Source organism: Chiloscyllium punctatum, chromosome 25 (genome assembly GCF_047496795.1).
Source record: "Chiloscyllium punctatum isolate Juve2018m chromosome 25, sChiPun1.3, whole genome shotgun sequence".
NCBI classification, from domain to species: Eukaryota; Metazoa; Chordata; class Chondrichthyes; order Orectolobiformes; family Hemiscylliidae; genus Chiloscyllium; species Chiloscyllium punctatum.
The window spans coordinates 23,851,907-23,868,416 of record NC_092763.1 but is presented as its reverse complement, the minus strand read 5'-3'; the positions used below and the strand labels follow the sequence as shown (position 1 = coordinate 23,868,416).

The following is a 16,510-nucleotide window of genomic DNA, read 5'->3' as shown; positions in this document are numbered from 1 at the left end:
CTTCACCAATTCCTCTGGCAGTTTGTTCCATTCACGTACCACCCTCTGTATGAAAAAGTTGCTCCTTAGGTCCCTTTTATTATCTTTCTCCTCTCACCCTAAACCTCTAGTTTTGGACTCCCCACTCCATGGAAAAGATCTTGTCGGTTTAACCTATCCTTGCCCCTCATGATTTTATAAACGTCTATAAGGTCACCCCTCAGCCTCTGACGCTCCAGGGGAAACAGCCCCAGCCTATTTAGCCTCACCTTTTGCTCAAACCCTCCAACCCTGGTAGGATCCTTGTAAATTTTTTCTGAACTCTTTCAAGTTTCACAACATCCTTCCGATAGTAAGGAGACCATAATTGCACACAATATTCCAACAGTGGCCTAACCAATGTCCTATACAGCCAGAACATGACCTCCCAACACCTGTACTCAATACTGTGACCAATAAAGGAAAGCATACTAAACAGGAAGTTAATATCCTGTCAGACATGGGAGATTAGGGAGAATTTCAATGCTTCTGATGATTATAACTGCGGGAAGTGAGTTTGGTTATGAATCCTATCTGATCACAAGGATAGATTGGAGCGGTAGTTAGAGGCAAAGAAGAGTTTACAGGCACCAGGGTTGTGATGGATGGCAGATACCGTCAGGTAGATGGGTTTCCTCGAGGATAGTTAGGAGAGTGAGTCAGGAATCTCCTGTGGCTATGCCCATCTTAAATAAGTTTACTGTTTTGGAAAATGTAGCAAGTGTTGGACTCTAAGGGGAAACTAACACTGACAGCCAGGTTGCTGTACCGAGACTGGTTCTACTGTCAGGAAGAGTACATCAGGTTCCAAGCGATCAATTGTGATAGAGGACTGTCTAGTCCAAGGCATGTATAGACATTTCTGCAGCTGGCAACAAGACTTCAGAATGGATTGTTGCCTCCCTGGTGCCAGGATCGAGGATGTCTTGGAAAGGGTGCGGAATATTCTCAAAGGGGAGAGGAACCAGCATGTTCCTGTTAGGGTGAAGGGCAAGACTAGCAGGTGTAGGGAATGCTGGATGATCAGTGAAACTGAGGTTTGAGTCAAAAAAATGAAGGAAGCAAATGTCAGATATAGAGAGTAGGGATCAAATGAATCCCTGAAAGAGTCTAAAGCAGGCTAAGATAAAAGGTAGGGAGGAGGCACTTGGGGGAGGGGCGTTGGGAATACGATAGCTGGAAGGAGGTTAAGGTGAGGGTGATAGGCCGGAGCGGGGGTAGGGACGGAGAGGTTGGGAAGAAGATTGCAGGTCAAGAAGGCGGTGCTGAAAAGTACAGAATGATAAAAGGAAGTGACTATAAATTACTTAAATTACTTGAAGTTCTCGTCCATTCCAACATTAGCCCATGCCCATCGGCTGCAGAACATGAGGCAATGCTACCTCCACTCCCAGCTGGGACTCCAGCCCATGCTCGCCCTGCTGCTGTAGCTCCAACTCCAGTCCGTCCTTGCCCTGCTGCTGCTGCTGTTGCTCCAACACTAGCCCACGCCTCGCTGCGGACCCAACCCATGCCCTGCTCTGCCGCTCTCATGCCAGGATTTTCAGCCAAGCCTGAACTCACTCTGCTATTTCTTCACCCAGAGAGTAGTGGGTGTGTGGAATGCTCTGCCCCAGAGCGCAGTGGAGGCCCAGTCTCTGGATTCATTTAAGAAAGAGTTGGATAGAGCTCTCAAGGATAGTGGAATCAAGGGTTATGGAGATAAGGCAGGAACAGGATACTAATTAAGGATGATCAGCCATGATCATATTGAATGGTGGTGCAGGCTCGAAGGGCAGAATGGCCTACTCCTGCACCTATTGTCCATTGTCTATTTCGCTCCGGGATTCGGTCTGCGATTCGGCCCATGCTTGTTCCGCTGCCGCTGCAGATCACAGCTCGCATGCACAGCTCCTGCCCGATTTCCCGTGACAGACCATCTTCCCTGACATGCTCCTCAAGATAGGGGTAGTTAAAGGTTGGGGGGTTGGAGGAAAAGGGGAGAAAAAGAGAAAGGAAATGAAACTAACAGAGGAGCTCCGACTGAGCGTCTTATTCTGCCGCCCAAGTGTCCTGGAATGTGCTGATTGTGTTATTACGACTGAATGCAGGGTGCACTCTCTCTGGTCCCAGTGCTCCATGGCTCACACCATAAAATAAAAATAATGTTTTTCCAGTTACCAGGATAACCAATTAAATACCCATCAATATAAGACTTAAACAAGACACAACCAACCAGGATTCCCAACAACGAATGGTTTATTTGTAAAAGAGAACCTCTTCAATATGGATACAATGATTGGTTAACATACACAGTCATTGTTCAAAAGCAGCTCCCACCCCAGGTCAAAATCCAAACATGCTGTTATCATCAGTCATGTAATTTTCTCAGAAACATTGTTTTAAAAAATTGCATTGTTCACAATGAACTTTCTGTGAGTTGCTTAAAGGAAATATTTGAGGCGTTGCCAAAAGTTGAAATAAATCCATTTTCACAGTCCTGAAGTCCTCTAAACATATAGTATATATTAGATATAACATAGAATTGTCACGTGTATTTTTATTTAAAAAATAACAATGACGTGTTTGATAAGTTGCCATACCACAGAGCCTCCCCATTATTGATAGAAGTCAAAGATAAGAAAAAAGTAAGACTGAGTTCATCTCAGACCAATTTCAGTTCAGGCTAGAGCCAATTAAGATAATGATCACTGGAATACCTGGAAGCTGCCACCAAAGAAGACCTCCCCACCAATGGGAACAAGGAAAATAATAGATCTGAGGATTGACAACAGTTTAGAATTCAGCAAAGAAGGACCAAGATATTGATTAAGAAAGGGAAAATAAAATATGAGAGTAAGCTTGCAGGGAATGTAAAGACTGACACTAAGTTTTGTAGGTATGTGAAGAGAAAGAGATTGGGAATGTATAATAGGGGACAAAGATTTGGTGAGCAACTGAATACAGGCTTTGGTGCTGTCTTCACAAAAGACAGATACTAGAAATGTTGGAGTTTGCAAGATTTAGTGAGAAAGCAGAACTGAGGGAGATGAATATTAATAGAGAAATGGTGCTGGGAAAATTGAGGTTGAAGGTGGATAAATCCCCAGGGTCTGATAATCTAAATCCCAGAGTACTTAAGGAACTGGCTCTAGAAAAAAATAAATGCATTTGTTGTCATCTTTCAGGATTCTATCGACTCTGGAACAGTCCCTGCAGATTGGAAGGTAGCTAATGTCTTTCAGTATTCAAAAAGGGAGGGAGGGAGAAACCAGGGAATTATAGACCAGTAAGCCTAACATCTGGGGGAAAATTCATGAATCCATTATCAAGGACTTCATTGCAGAGTATTTAGAAAGCAGTGGCAGAATCAGAGAGAGTCAGCATGGACTTATGAAGGGAAAGCAGGCTTAACAAATCTGTGGGAATTCTATGAAGATATAACTAGTAGAGTTGTATATTTAAACTCTAAGAAAATGTTTGACAAAGTTCCACATAAGCGATTATTGCACAACGTTAAAGCACATGGGATTAGGGGAAGTGTATTAAGATGGGCGGCACGGTGGCACAGTGGTTAGCACTGCTGCCTCACAGCGCCAGAGACCCAGGTTCAATTCCCGCCTCAGGCGACTGACTGTGTGGAGTTTGCACATTCTCCCTGTGTCTGCGTGGGTTTCCTCCGGGTGCTCCGGTTTCCTCCCACACTCCAAAGATGTGCAGGTCAGGTGAATTGGCCATGCTAAATTGCCCGTAGTGTTAGGTAAGGGGTAGATATAGATGTAGGGGTATGGGTGGGTTACGCTTCGGCGGGGCGGTGTGGACTTGTTGGGCCGAAGGGCCTGTTTCCACACTGTAAGTAATCTAATCTAATAGATAGAAAACTGGTTGGCATAGAGGAAGCAAAGATAGGAATTAATGGGTCTTGTTTAAATTGGCAGGCAGTAACTCGTGGGGTGCCACATGGATCAGTACTGGAACCCCAGCTGTTCACAATGTATGTTAATGTTTTGGATGAGGAAACAAAATGAGGAAACAATAACATCTCAAAGTTTGCAGATGGTACCAAGTTGGGTGGGAGGGTGGACTGTGACTGGGAAACAGAGATCTTTCAGCATGATCTGGACAGCTTGGGTGTGTGGGCAAATCGATGGGGGATGCATCATAATTTGGATAAATGTGAGGTTATTCACTTTGGAAGCAAAGACAAGAAGGCAGATTACTACCTGAATGGCTGTACATTGGGAGAGGGGAGTGTGCAGTGGGACCTGGGTGTCCTTGTTCACCAGTTGCTGAAGGTAAGCACGCAGGTACAGCAGGAGGTAAGGAAGGCAAATGCTATGTTGGCCTTCATTGTGAGAGGTTTCGAGTACAGGAGCAGGGATGTGTTGGTGCAGTTATTAGGGCCTTGGTGAGGCCCACACCTAGAATAGTGTGTGCAGTCTTGGTCTGGTTTTCTGAGGAAAGATGCTCTTGCTCTCAAGGGGGTGCAGCGAAAGTTTACCAGACTGATTCTGGGGATGGTGGAACTGACTTCTGAGGAAAGATCGACTAGATTAGGACTATTTTTACTGGAGTTCAAATGAATGAGATGGAAGGGGGAAATCTCATAGAGACTTATAAAATTCTGACAGGGCTAGACATGGTGGATGCAAGGAGGATGTTCCTGATGGTGGGATTGAATGGCCTCCTCCTGATCCTGTCTTCGAGGTTTCTATGAGACCTACATGCTGGGACAAAACCACCAAATCTGGAAATCGCCACGCCAAGCCAAGACCATCACAATGGAAGACTACTGCCTCAGGATGGATTACAAGATCTCTTCACTGGAATGAGACCTCAACGCCACACTCCAAGATGAAACCTTCATGAAGGAACTGGATGAGATTTCCACACCGGGCCATTAGAATATCCAGAAGCTGGAATTTTCTATCCCAAATGTGATCGTCCGATTTATATTATAATTTTCTTAGATTATTGCTGCATGAAAGCACTATTGACGACACTTTCCACCACTTTACTCATGATCGCGTGTAGACTGATGGAGAGGTATTTGGCTGGGTTGGATTTGTTGTGCAGGACAAACCTGGGCAGTTTTCCACATTGTCGGGTAGATGCTGGTGTTGAAACTGTACTGGGACAGCTTGGTTCAGGGAGTGGCATGTTCTGGAGCACAAGTGTGCAGTAATATTGCTGAAATGTTATCATGGTTAGCCCATGGGGTAAGTTGAATTTGCTGAAAACTGACATCTTTGATGCTGGGACATCTGGGTGTTTCGCATATAAGTTGTTGCAGCTGTGTTGCAACTTCACCAGATTGATATCTCAATTTTAGTTATGCGTGGTGCTGATCCTGGCATGTTCTTGAGCATTCTTGACTCTTAAAAGGTTGATCCCCAAACTTGGTAGCAAGGGTTGAGTGGAAATATTCCAGCCCCTGAGATTGCAGGTTGTGCCAAGTTGGAGATCTGTCTCACAAAGCAGTCAATAACCAACAAAGTCATACTCATAAAACTTAGCTATAACTTTGCTGCTACTGACTACCCACAGAGTCTCATGGATGCCCAGTCTTCAGTTACAAAGTATGTTTAAAATCTGTCCCATTGAACCTGGCGATTGTATCACACAACATAATTTATTAATGTGAAGACAGGACCTTGTCTCCACAAGGACTGTGGAGTGGCCACTCGTATCGATGTATCTGCAGCAGGTAGATTGGTGAGGATGAGGTCAAATATATTTTCCGTTTTGTCGCACACAGTCTAACAGCAATGTCCTACCGGGCTCAAACAATCAAGCTGCTGATCCACACTTCATGGTGGACATTGAAGTTCCTCAGCCAGGTACATTTTGTGCCATTATCACCCTCAGTGCTTACTCCAAGTGATGCTTAAAACAGTCAGGACTGGTTCATCATCTGAGGGAGGCTGCTACCTAGTAAACAGCAGGTTTCTTTGCCCGTGTGTGACCAGATGTCATGAGACCTCATGGTGTCCAAAATCAATGATGAGAACTTCAAGGGCAAATCATTCCTGTCTGTATACCACTGTGTGACTATACCTATTGACTTTATAATAGAGTTGTACAATTAGTGATTTTGGACATCCTGAGGGATGGTGAAGATGATATCTGGAACATTGTCTATAAGATATGATCTTATTAGTATGACTTTATTGATTATTGACTGCTCTGTGAGACAGATCTCCAACTTGGCACACACCCCAGATGTTAATAAGGAGGATTTGGAGGGTTGGCAGGACTGAACTTGCCAATGTTGTTTCCAGAACAATGTGAGATGGTTTGAGAGTTTCATTCTGTTTTATTTATAAGTTACATGCATAATAGATTGTTTTACTTCTCTAACTCTGTGTAATGAAGTCTACTTTATTTATCCAAAATTCTGGAATCTTGTCATTTTATTCTGTTAGTCAGCATCTGGGATTTGAAACTTTGTCAACAGTAAGCAAGCGAAATTGTTAATGGTGCCCAATCAGATATTAACACAATGTGTCAGTCTTGATGATGTTCATAACAAGACATCTCTAACTGATCAGCTACGGCACAGACTCACTGGATTGATTCAGTCCCAAATTCAGTGTTTATCACTCTCTGTTCATTCTCTGTAAAATCGTCTAGTTCGTCTTTAAGCAACATGTATGCCATAAGAAATGATGATCCAGCTCCAAAGAGAGAACCAATGATTGGAATATTACATACAGCAAGCTCAACTGCTGAGGTGGAGACAGCAGTGAGACCCCAATGCATTCTATATTTGACATCAGGAGTTATTTCCCTCATCAGGGGAGTTGTCACCACTGTTTTAAGATCTTTATTTAAGGATGGATGATAAAATCTTGGAGAGAGTGCAAAGTATATTTACTAAAGTAAAACCAAGAATTATGGATTTTAGATGTAAGGAAAGACGAGAGAAATGTGGCTTATTCTCTTTAAAGCAGAGAAGATTAAAAGTGTCCTTCTCGCAGTGTTAAAAATTATGAACAATTTTGACATGTTAAAGAAGAATATTCTGTTTCCATTTGTTGGAATGGCAGTGACTAGGGGTCACAGTTTCAAGATTGTCAGCAAGAAAGCTAGGAGTGAGATGAGGAGAAACTTCTTTACTCGGAGTTGTTAGGATTTGGATTGCACTGCATGGGAGAATGTTGGAGATGGATTCCTTAGGATGTTTCAAAAGAGAACCAGATATGTACTTGAAAATGATTAATTCAGAGGATTACTGAGAAAGTGGGAAAGTGAGACTAGCTAGGTAGCTGTTCCGGGAGCTGGTGCAGAAACGATGGAATAGACTCCTCCTGTACTGTAAATAATTCCTTCAAAATATGGGAAAATTCAGCTCTTCATGCCCAATACACTCCTGGTGAAATAGAAACACTGATGTCATGTAGCCACATGTAACAGCTAATATCTACACTGTGAGATCCCATAAAAAAATGAAATGAATAACTCACAAATTTATCTTTGCTAGAACATAAACCCCCCTTTCCCTGATCTGTATTCTGATGTACTGCAGCAAAGGGCAATGATTTTCTATCTCATTACAGTAGAGATTGTTTCTCTGGTCCCAGTTCAAATCTCTATTCTCCACTTTGTGTTGACGTATCACCATTGAGTCTTCCATCACACTTACCTCATCCTGACTGAATGGGTGTGTACTGGTTGCTGCTTCATAGTGCTGATGCAGTGACAGAGTTGAAGACAGAGGGTTGAGGTGAAAGTCAAACAGAGATCTCTGGATATTTAGGCTACTCCTCTTCTGTGGAAGTGCTATTGAAGAGGAGAGGTTAACATATCTTTTCAAGAAACCGTGTTTATTTGTAGTAGTTGCATGGATACATAGTGAAGGTGATAAATAAGATTAGATTCCCTACAGTGTGAAAACAGACCCTTCGGCCCAACAAGTCCACACCAACCCTCTGAAGAGGAACCCACCCAGACCAATTCCCCTACATTTACCTCTGACTAATGCACCTAACACTATGGGCAATCTAATTTGGTCAATTCACCTAACCTGCACATCTTTGGACTGTAGGAGGAAACCGGAGCAAAAGCAGACATGGGGAGAATGTGCAAACTCCACACAGACATTTGCTCGAGGTGGGAATTGAACCCGGGTCCCTGGTGCTGTCCGGTAGTAGTACTAACCACTGAGCCACCATGCCACTCAAACAGTTTTAATCACATTGGAGAGCTTGCATTGGGGGCAGTTTGAGGGAAGTTCACTTGATCAATGTTTCTAAGAATGGGGTTGGATCATGAGGGTGGGGCAGGCTGGAATCGAATTCATTGGAATTTAAAGGAGTGATGCATCATCTTATTGAACTTATTAGATTCTGAGGGATCTTGTTAGGGTGGTTTCTGAGAGAATTTTCTCCGGGGAATCTAGATCTTGGGGATACAGTTTCATAACAAAACATCTCCTGTTTAAAACTGAAACAATGAGAAATTTCTTCTCTCAGAGGGTCAGAATTCTTTGGAGTTTTCAATTCATTGACAGTTTGGGATTAGACAAAGGAATCAAGGGCTATTTGGGTTTTCAAATAGATTAGGTCATTCCGTGTTCTGTTCTCTTTTGTTTGTGTTTCATTTAGTAAACTTGTAAATAAATTCTGTTTTGTTTAAAACTACATGATTTGACCAACTGCATCCCTCCTGGAATATCGGCGTTACACCTGCTTAAAACAAAGTTAGGATCGGGGCTACTTCCTTGAAATGGTTTGAAGAGATCAGGCCTGGTCCATAACACATCACAGAGAAGTTGCTGGACATGGGAACTGAATCCATCACTGTCATTGAGGTATGCAGACGTTTCTGACTACGGACATGATGGACTGAATGGTTACTTTCAGTGGTGGATGCTTTAGTGATTTGGGCACAGGGAGGCTTCCTTGTTATTCTGTTTAATGGAAAGAATTCCCTGACTGCAATGTGTTTGTGAAATTAGCTGAGGTCTTTTAAACTTCATATCCTTCTCATTTTCATATCACATTTTACCCGAACTCATTCACCAAACACTGATCCACAGACCCCTTCCCTGAAATGGATAAGTAATATTTTTAGCAATAAACTCTCAAAACTGGAGTATAAATAAAGCAGAATCCCTGCAATGTTCCAGCTTAGAGCCCTTTAATTATATCAGCAATCACATTGACTCACCGGATTGACTCAGTCCCGAATGCAGTCTTCACTACGCTTTCTGCGTTCTCTGTAAGATTATCCAGTGCAGCATTCAGCATTTGTAGATCATAAGAAATGACGATCCTTCTTCAAAGAGGGAACTTATGACTGGTATAAAGTCAAGGCTGTATTTAAGTTCTGATATGGTGATAGCAGTGTGACCTTGTTGTAACTCTGGAATTAAATTGGGAGTTATTTCCCTTGCCAGGGGTGTTGTTCCCATTACCCTCAGATCCTCCACAGTTTTAGCTGCCATCTTGGCCAGTCTTTGAAGAGAGGCATTCTCCAGATCCAGAGATTTATGGAAATGATGTATTCCTCCAATCAGTACCTCAATGTTACAGCTAACGGCACTTCCAGAACCTGGCACTGCTCCCATTTCCCCAGAAAGTGTTGCCAACATCCAGATTCTTTTCTCTCGCTCTCTCCTTTTTTTCTCAACAATCTCTGAGTTTAAGTTTGGAATGGACAGTCTATATAGACTTTTCTTTATATTTCGAAGATCATCCTCAATAGTTTCATTGAAAAGATTAAAATCGTAAAGATTCAGATTAAAGTATGACATGAGGTAGGCATTGTGTACTGAAATACCTGCCTTCAACAATTCACTAACACAGTCATTTTTAATCTTCCCCAGTTCTTCCTCATCTTCAATCTCTTTTACCCCCCCCTTTCTCAATGAATTGAGATCATTATCAACTTCAGCCCGAATGAAGTAGAAATTCTTCTTCCGACATTCAATCTCTTTGGCAAGTTTTGCATCATTTTCTGAGTATTGATTGGCTGAGATAACAATGAAGAAATCAAATCTTTTAAAATTCATTTCCTTCAGGTATTTTTTAGCCTGGAATTTTGGCATTCTAATTCCAGGAAGATCCCAGAAATAAACATTTGGCATGTTGGGATGCTTATATCTGATTGGCTCCATTGTGATTTATTGTAGCCAACAATAGCTGCTTCTTCATCATTCTCCTGAAGTCCTCTCACTGCATTGATGAAATTGGATTTCTCAGATTCTGTTTTTCCCATTACTGCGATGTTCAGCTCTGTATTGTCCATCTCATCTAACTTCTTCCATATCATTGGTTTAACTGCTTTAAGTGCACCTGTTTTGTAAGCTGATTGCAGTTTTTTAAATTCTCCTGGACTGAAGAATGTGTCTCTGTAATGAAATATTTAGCATGCTGTGTTGAATCATGTAAAAGATCTTGCATTTATTTTGCAAATTGCCACATTCTCACGTTGCACATCAATTTAATTACTGGTGAATTACAATTAATATTGTTATGTAACCAAATATGACAATTTATGCACTGTGATGTCCCACAATGAACAATGAGCAGTTAATTGGTCTCTGTTTGCAAGTATCTACTCTTTCTTGAACTCATGAGTAGGCATCACAGCTGAGGAAGAACATCTCCTATATGCTGCCAACAAGGAGAGACTTGCCCTCATATACCACTCAAAGTTCTTCACACAGTTACCACTAAGGCTTTTTGTCTTCTCTTCTAAGCTATCACATTGGATGTGTGATATCAGTGTGGGATGACCAGTGCAAAGAGATGATCAGTTTGGCTGTAATCCATATGAGGGGTAATCAGTATAATATGTGGTCTATGTCACTGGTACCCTAACTTTTTCCAATTTCTTGTATCACTACAGACATCTCAAAACCATCACTGTTGCTCACTCTGACCCTATTCAATGCTCCTCCAAACATTGTCTGTTTCTCTCCGACGCTTGCTGCTTATAGGCCCAATTACACACCACCATTGAACCTACTGGCTGCAAGCAGAAGGGAGGAAACAAACCATGGTTGGAGGAGAAGTGGGAAGGTCCTGACCCTCAGAGGCACTTGTATTGGGGAATTTCCAGGACAACAGAGAAAGGAGAGGTGGAGATTGAAAAAGATTTTACATCCCTGAAAATCTGCCATTAAAATCACCCGAGCGGCATCTTCACACCGACAGAGAAACACAAACACCCTTTGGGAATTCCTGATCCATATTACGATGGTCTATAGGAGGGTTGGTGTCTAGCTTTAGCCCATCAGTCAGCATAATGAAATGACTGAGAACTGACCCTTTTTCTGACAGACACTGATAGGGGAGGTGACAGCCTTGTGGTATTTTCACAGGACATTAATCCAGAGACCCATAAAATGGTCTGGGAATTCTGGTTCAAGTTCTGCATTGCAGATGGTGAAATGTGAATCCACTAAAAATCTGGAATTCAGGAACTGAGGATTACCATGAAAATATTGTTGATTGAAGTAAAAACTCAACTGGCTCACTAATCTCATTTAGGGAATGAAACCAGTATCAGGTCTAAACAAAACCAGAAGAACTGCAAATTCTGGGAATCAGAGGCAAAAACAGAAATTGCTGGAAATACACATTAGGTCTGGCAGTATCTGTGCAGAGAAAAACAAAATTAAAGTTTCAGGTCCAGTGAGCCTTCTGTCCCAACAGTGTGGAAACAGGCCATTTCGCCTAACTGGTCTACACCAATCCTTCAAACAGGATCCCACCCACACCCAACCCCCTATCCTATATATCCCATGGCTAAACTACCTGGCCTGCACATCTCTGAACAATATGGGTAGTTTAGGATGGCCAATCCACCTAACCTGCACATCTTTGGACTGCAGGAAATTACTGGTGCATCCAGTGGAAACCCACACAGACAGTTGCCTGAGGTTGGAATCAAACCTGGATCCCTGGAGCTGAGGCACCGTGCTGAATCTGATACTTCCCAGGCAAAACAAGGATTAGTATAGAGAATTGATTTCTTTTCAGAAATGGTTCAGAAGACAGGTTTGAGGTGATGAAAAATGTGAAAAAGGTGTCCTCATTCCTGAAGAAGGGCTTATGCCCGAAATGTCGATTCTCCTGCTCCTTGGATGCTGGCTGACCTGCTGCGCTTTTCCAGCAACACATTTTTCAGCTCTGATCTCCAGCATCTGCAGTCCTCACTTTCTCCAGGTTTGAGGTGATGTACAGTGAAATTGGATAATGGGTTTAATAGGATTGGAAAGAAATCTTCCTGAGAATAAGTCTCTGTGCTGGACTCACTGTATTGAAAGTAAGATTGCCCCAACAAACATAGGGCAATAGACTTGATTTGAGTGACACTTGCAAGGATGGATAAAGAAGCCAAAACAAAAATTAGCCTCAATTAGAGATTGAAGCATGCAGTCCCAGTGGATTTATCGTCACTGTAAATTTGTAGGCATCTATTTCAGTAATGTTGCTCTTATTGTGAATCAAGCAAAAGCATCATAGAGAAAGAGTTGGATATGGGAACTGAATCCAAGAGTACATTTTGTTGGGTTTTAAGCAGTTTCTCTTTACAAGGCTGAGCACATTGTCTCACTCTACTTTTCCAAACTCTCCTCATACCTACGCACTATTTTTCTGTGGAACTCAGTTTATCCTTGCCATCGTTTTAAGTACATGCCACTGCTGGGGTATCTAAGGTCCCCTGGCACTAGCACCATTCTTCAAGCCCAGCTGTGCACCTAGTCAAGTGTTGCAGTCCACAGTTACCTTTCATCATGCGGATATTGGGAGGAAATCCACAATCCAATACTTCTCAGCACACATTGGCTGACAGCTCATTGCATGTAAAACTGCATCTTTCTGCATTGTTACTTAAAAGCCAGATCACACAGCTTACACATTCTTAGTCTGTTTAATTCAATGCTACTCTTTCCCTTTGTCTGTGCAGCCCAGCATCTTGGTTCAACATGGGACAATCACATGAAGGAAAGCCTTCAAATAAGGCAAAAAAAAAATCATTTTGTATTATCAACAATGGAAGAAAACAATAAACAAACAAAAACTGCATTTGTTTTCGGGTACAAACTGGGCTTTCTTGCCAATAAAGAAATTACAAATTTAAAGTCAATGAGTAATCACTGCCCTTGGCTCTCATTGACAGCAGCCCAGTATCAGTTCAGTCCTGTCTGACTCTTACCATGCAGAAGGTGATGTCCCTCCTTCTTAATGTCTTCACCTTCCTCTTCAGACTATAAATTCCAACTTTTAGCTCTTCAACAACCAGTACGTGGCTCCTTTGCCTGCTCCTGTTGCATAGAGCACTGCACACCAGAATTATGCGTCACACTCTGCACTGCAATATCCACTCCCCAGACCGATGTAAACACTGGAACCTCACCGACAGCAAGTCTATTATCTGCTCCACTGTGGCGTTGACTGAAGAATAGACTGCATTGTATCATTTCACCTCACTAGAGCAGGGTGCTGGAAATAAAGTTCTACAACTCCCAGAGTTATCATAAATGTGAAGCGTTTAAGAAGGATACAGAATTTAACTGTCTTTCAGACCCAAGTTGACAGAAAACATCAATCAGGTTTCTATACTTAACAAGAATTGCTGTTTATTACAAATAAATGATTCAAATTACCTATAAATAATTATGAACTGTCAATGTATAACACACACACACACACACACACACACACACACACAAAAAATCCATGAGATGGGTTCTAGGTCCTGCATGCAAAATGTCCTGGCAATAGTACTGCAATAAACACACCACATAGTGAAGCATTGCAACTGAATTTGGATGTGCCATAATGACTGGGTGAAGCTGATATATGTTGGATACCAAGGTCCGTGTATAGGGCTTGTGTGATGTTACCATCCATGGAGGGTGCCCTGAGATGTTGGTGCTTGGTGTCCAAGATAAAGGTCCAGACGAGCAAATATTGAGCTTGAGTTGCTATGTACTTGTTCTGACTTTCATTTTGGGAATTATTGTTGCCCAGTTTCTATTCATGGTGGGCGAATGGGAAACAGTTTACAACTGTGGTGAGATTAAATTGAATTCAATTGAATTTATTATCACATGTTCTAAGGCACAGTGCAAAGCTTTGTCTTGTGAGCAATACAGACAGATCACAGAGTTATGTATCAAAATAGTTAAACAGTGGCAAAAACAAAAACACAGATACAGGCGAATGATAAGAGTTTGTGAGTCCGTTCAGTATTCTAACAACAGTAGGGTAGAAACTGTTTTGAAACTAGCTGGTGTGTTCATACATGTCATTAACTAATAAGAGATTTTAATGCATACAAATCGGCTTCTCGCTACTCACAAGTGAGAATCTCATCTTACAGTTCAACACTTGGCTGAAAATTATATATTTTGGTCTCAAAGTTGAGAAGCCACTCACTTGCCATCTCATTCACTTTTCCTAACTTTCTTGTCAATGCCCAGGTCATTCGTGCCTGGGAAGATTCGTCCCCGTGCCTCATTTCAGACACTATCGCTGATTGTTGGAAATACCACCTCATTCAATAATGTCCCATTCGGAAAAGAAATCTGCCACCTTTATCTGGTCTGGCCTACATATAATTTCAGACTCAAGAGTAACGTGCTTGACTTTTATCTGCTCTCTGAAATGGCCCAGCAAGCACTTGGTTGAAGAGAAACTTGGCCAAACGTAATGGTGTTGCCAGTGATGTGTGCATCATATAAGTAATGTTTTTATTTAAATTACCAAAGTTTTCACCATCAAAACTCTCATTTGAAATGAATTAGAAATACTTCCAGAAGTTAATTCAGCAAAAACGAAATGTTGTACAGAAAAAATTCTATGAAGAGCTAGTTTAAACATCATTAATTTGTCAGCTGCAGTATCGACTCCCTGAACTGCAGGTTGGTATGGATTACTAGGCGAAAGTGAGGACTACAGATGCTGGAGATTCAAATCAAGATTAGAGTAGTGCTGGAAAAGCATAGCAGGTCAGGCAGCATCCAAGGGGCAGGAAAATCGATGTTTTGGGCAGGAGCCGTCATGATGAAGGGCTTCTGCCCAAAACATCGATTTTCCTGCTCCTTGGATGCTGCCTGACCTGCTGTGCTTTTCCAGCACCACTCTAATCTTGGTTTGGATTATTGCTATTCCTAAATGAAGCTATTGCCACTCACTGGGCATTCTCCCTGAAATTATTCAGGGTAGCATTCAGCCACATATAAGGAATGATGATTCTGCTCTAAACTGCGAGCTAATAACTAGTGATGTATTGGGGATGATATTAACTCCTGAACTGAGAAAGAAGCAAGATCTCACTCAAACATTGTAGTTAAATTTGGAGTTATTTCACTTAGCAGGAGAGCTTTCTGATATTTCACACATTTCTCTGACCTATTCACTGGTCTATAAAGAGAAGTATCATTTTGTATCATCGATAGTCACAGGTGAGGTGCCGGAAGACTGGAAGTTGGCTAATGTGGTCCCACTGTTTAAGAAGGGTGCTAAGGACAATCCAGGGAACTATAGACCAGTGAGCCTGACGTCAGTGGTGGGCAAGTTGTTGGAGGGAATTCTGAGGGACAGGATGTACATGTATTTGGGAAGGCAAGGACTGATTAGGGATAGTCAACATGGCTTTGTGCGTGTGAAATCATGTCTCACAAACTTGATTGAGTTTTTTGAAGAAGTAACAAAGAGGATTGATGAGGGCAGAGCAGTAGATGTGATTTAAGCTATAGGGAGAGGCTAAACAGGCTGGAGCTGTCTTGGGGTTGTTTTCCCTAGAGCATCAGAGGCTGAGGGGTGACCTTATAGAGGTTTACAAAATTATGAGGAGTATGGATATGGTAAACAAAGTCTTTTCCTTGGGGTCGGGGAGTCCAGAACTGGAGGGCATAGGTTTAGGGTGAGAGGGGAAAGATACGAAAGAGACCTAAGGGGCAACATTTTCACACAGAGGGTGGTACGTGTATGGAATGAGCTGCCAGAGGAAATATTGGAGGCTGGTACAATTGCAACATTTAAGAGCCATTTGGATGGGTATATGAATAGGAAGGGTTTGGAGGGATATGGGCCGGGTGCTGGCAGGCGTGACTAGATTGGTTTGGGATTTCTGGTCGGCATGGACGGGTTAGACCGAAGGGTCTGTTTCCATGCTGTACATCTTGATGACTCTATGTTTTTTTGCCTCCGATCAGTATCTCAATGTCATAAGCTAGAATCCAGGGTCTGACATTGATCCCACTGCTCCAAACTTTTATTACCAACATTCAGACTTACTTCCTTAGCTTTTGAAGGTGGTAGCTGTCTAGCTTTAATTCAGTAGAGATGGTAACTGTTAACATGCACAACTGTCCACGATTAGAAACAAGATTCAGTCTAGTAATAAAGGTGGAACCCTTTGAGGGTGTTCTAATAGTTCATTTAATACTGTTCAAAGGTCAAGGAATAGTAGTTTAAGGGACAAAGAGTTTAAGGGTTAAAGGGAGTCTGAGAGGGTAGGTCTATGTTCCTGAGATGCTGCTGTTAGCTCC

At 42.1% G+C, this 16,510-nt stretch overlaps 1 pseudogene; it reads right to left on the bottom strand.

Annotated features, from left to right (window-relative positions):
- Positions 1 to 9,164: 9,164 nt before the first annotated feature.
- Positions 9,165 to 14,475, bottom strand: LOC140495626 (interferon-inducible GTPase 5-like; annotated as a pseudogene).
- Between the last annotated feature and the right edge of the window lie 2,035 nt (positions 14,476 to 16,510).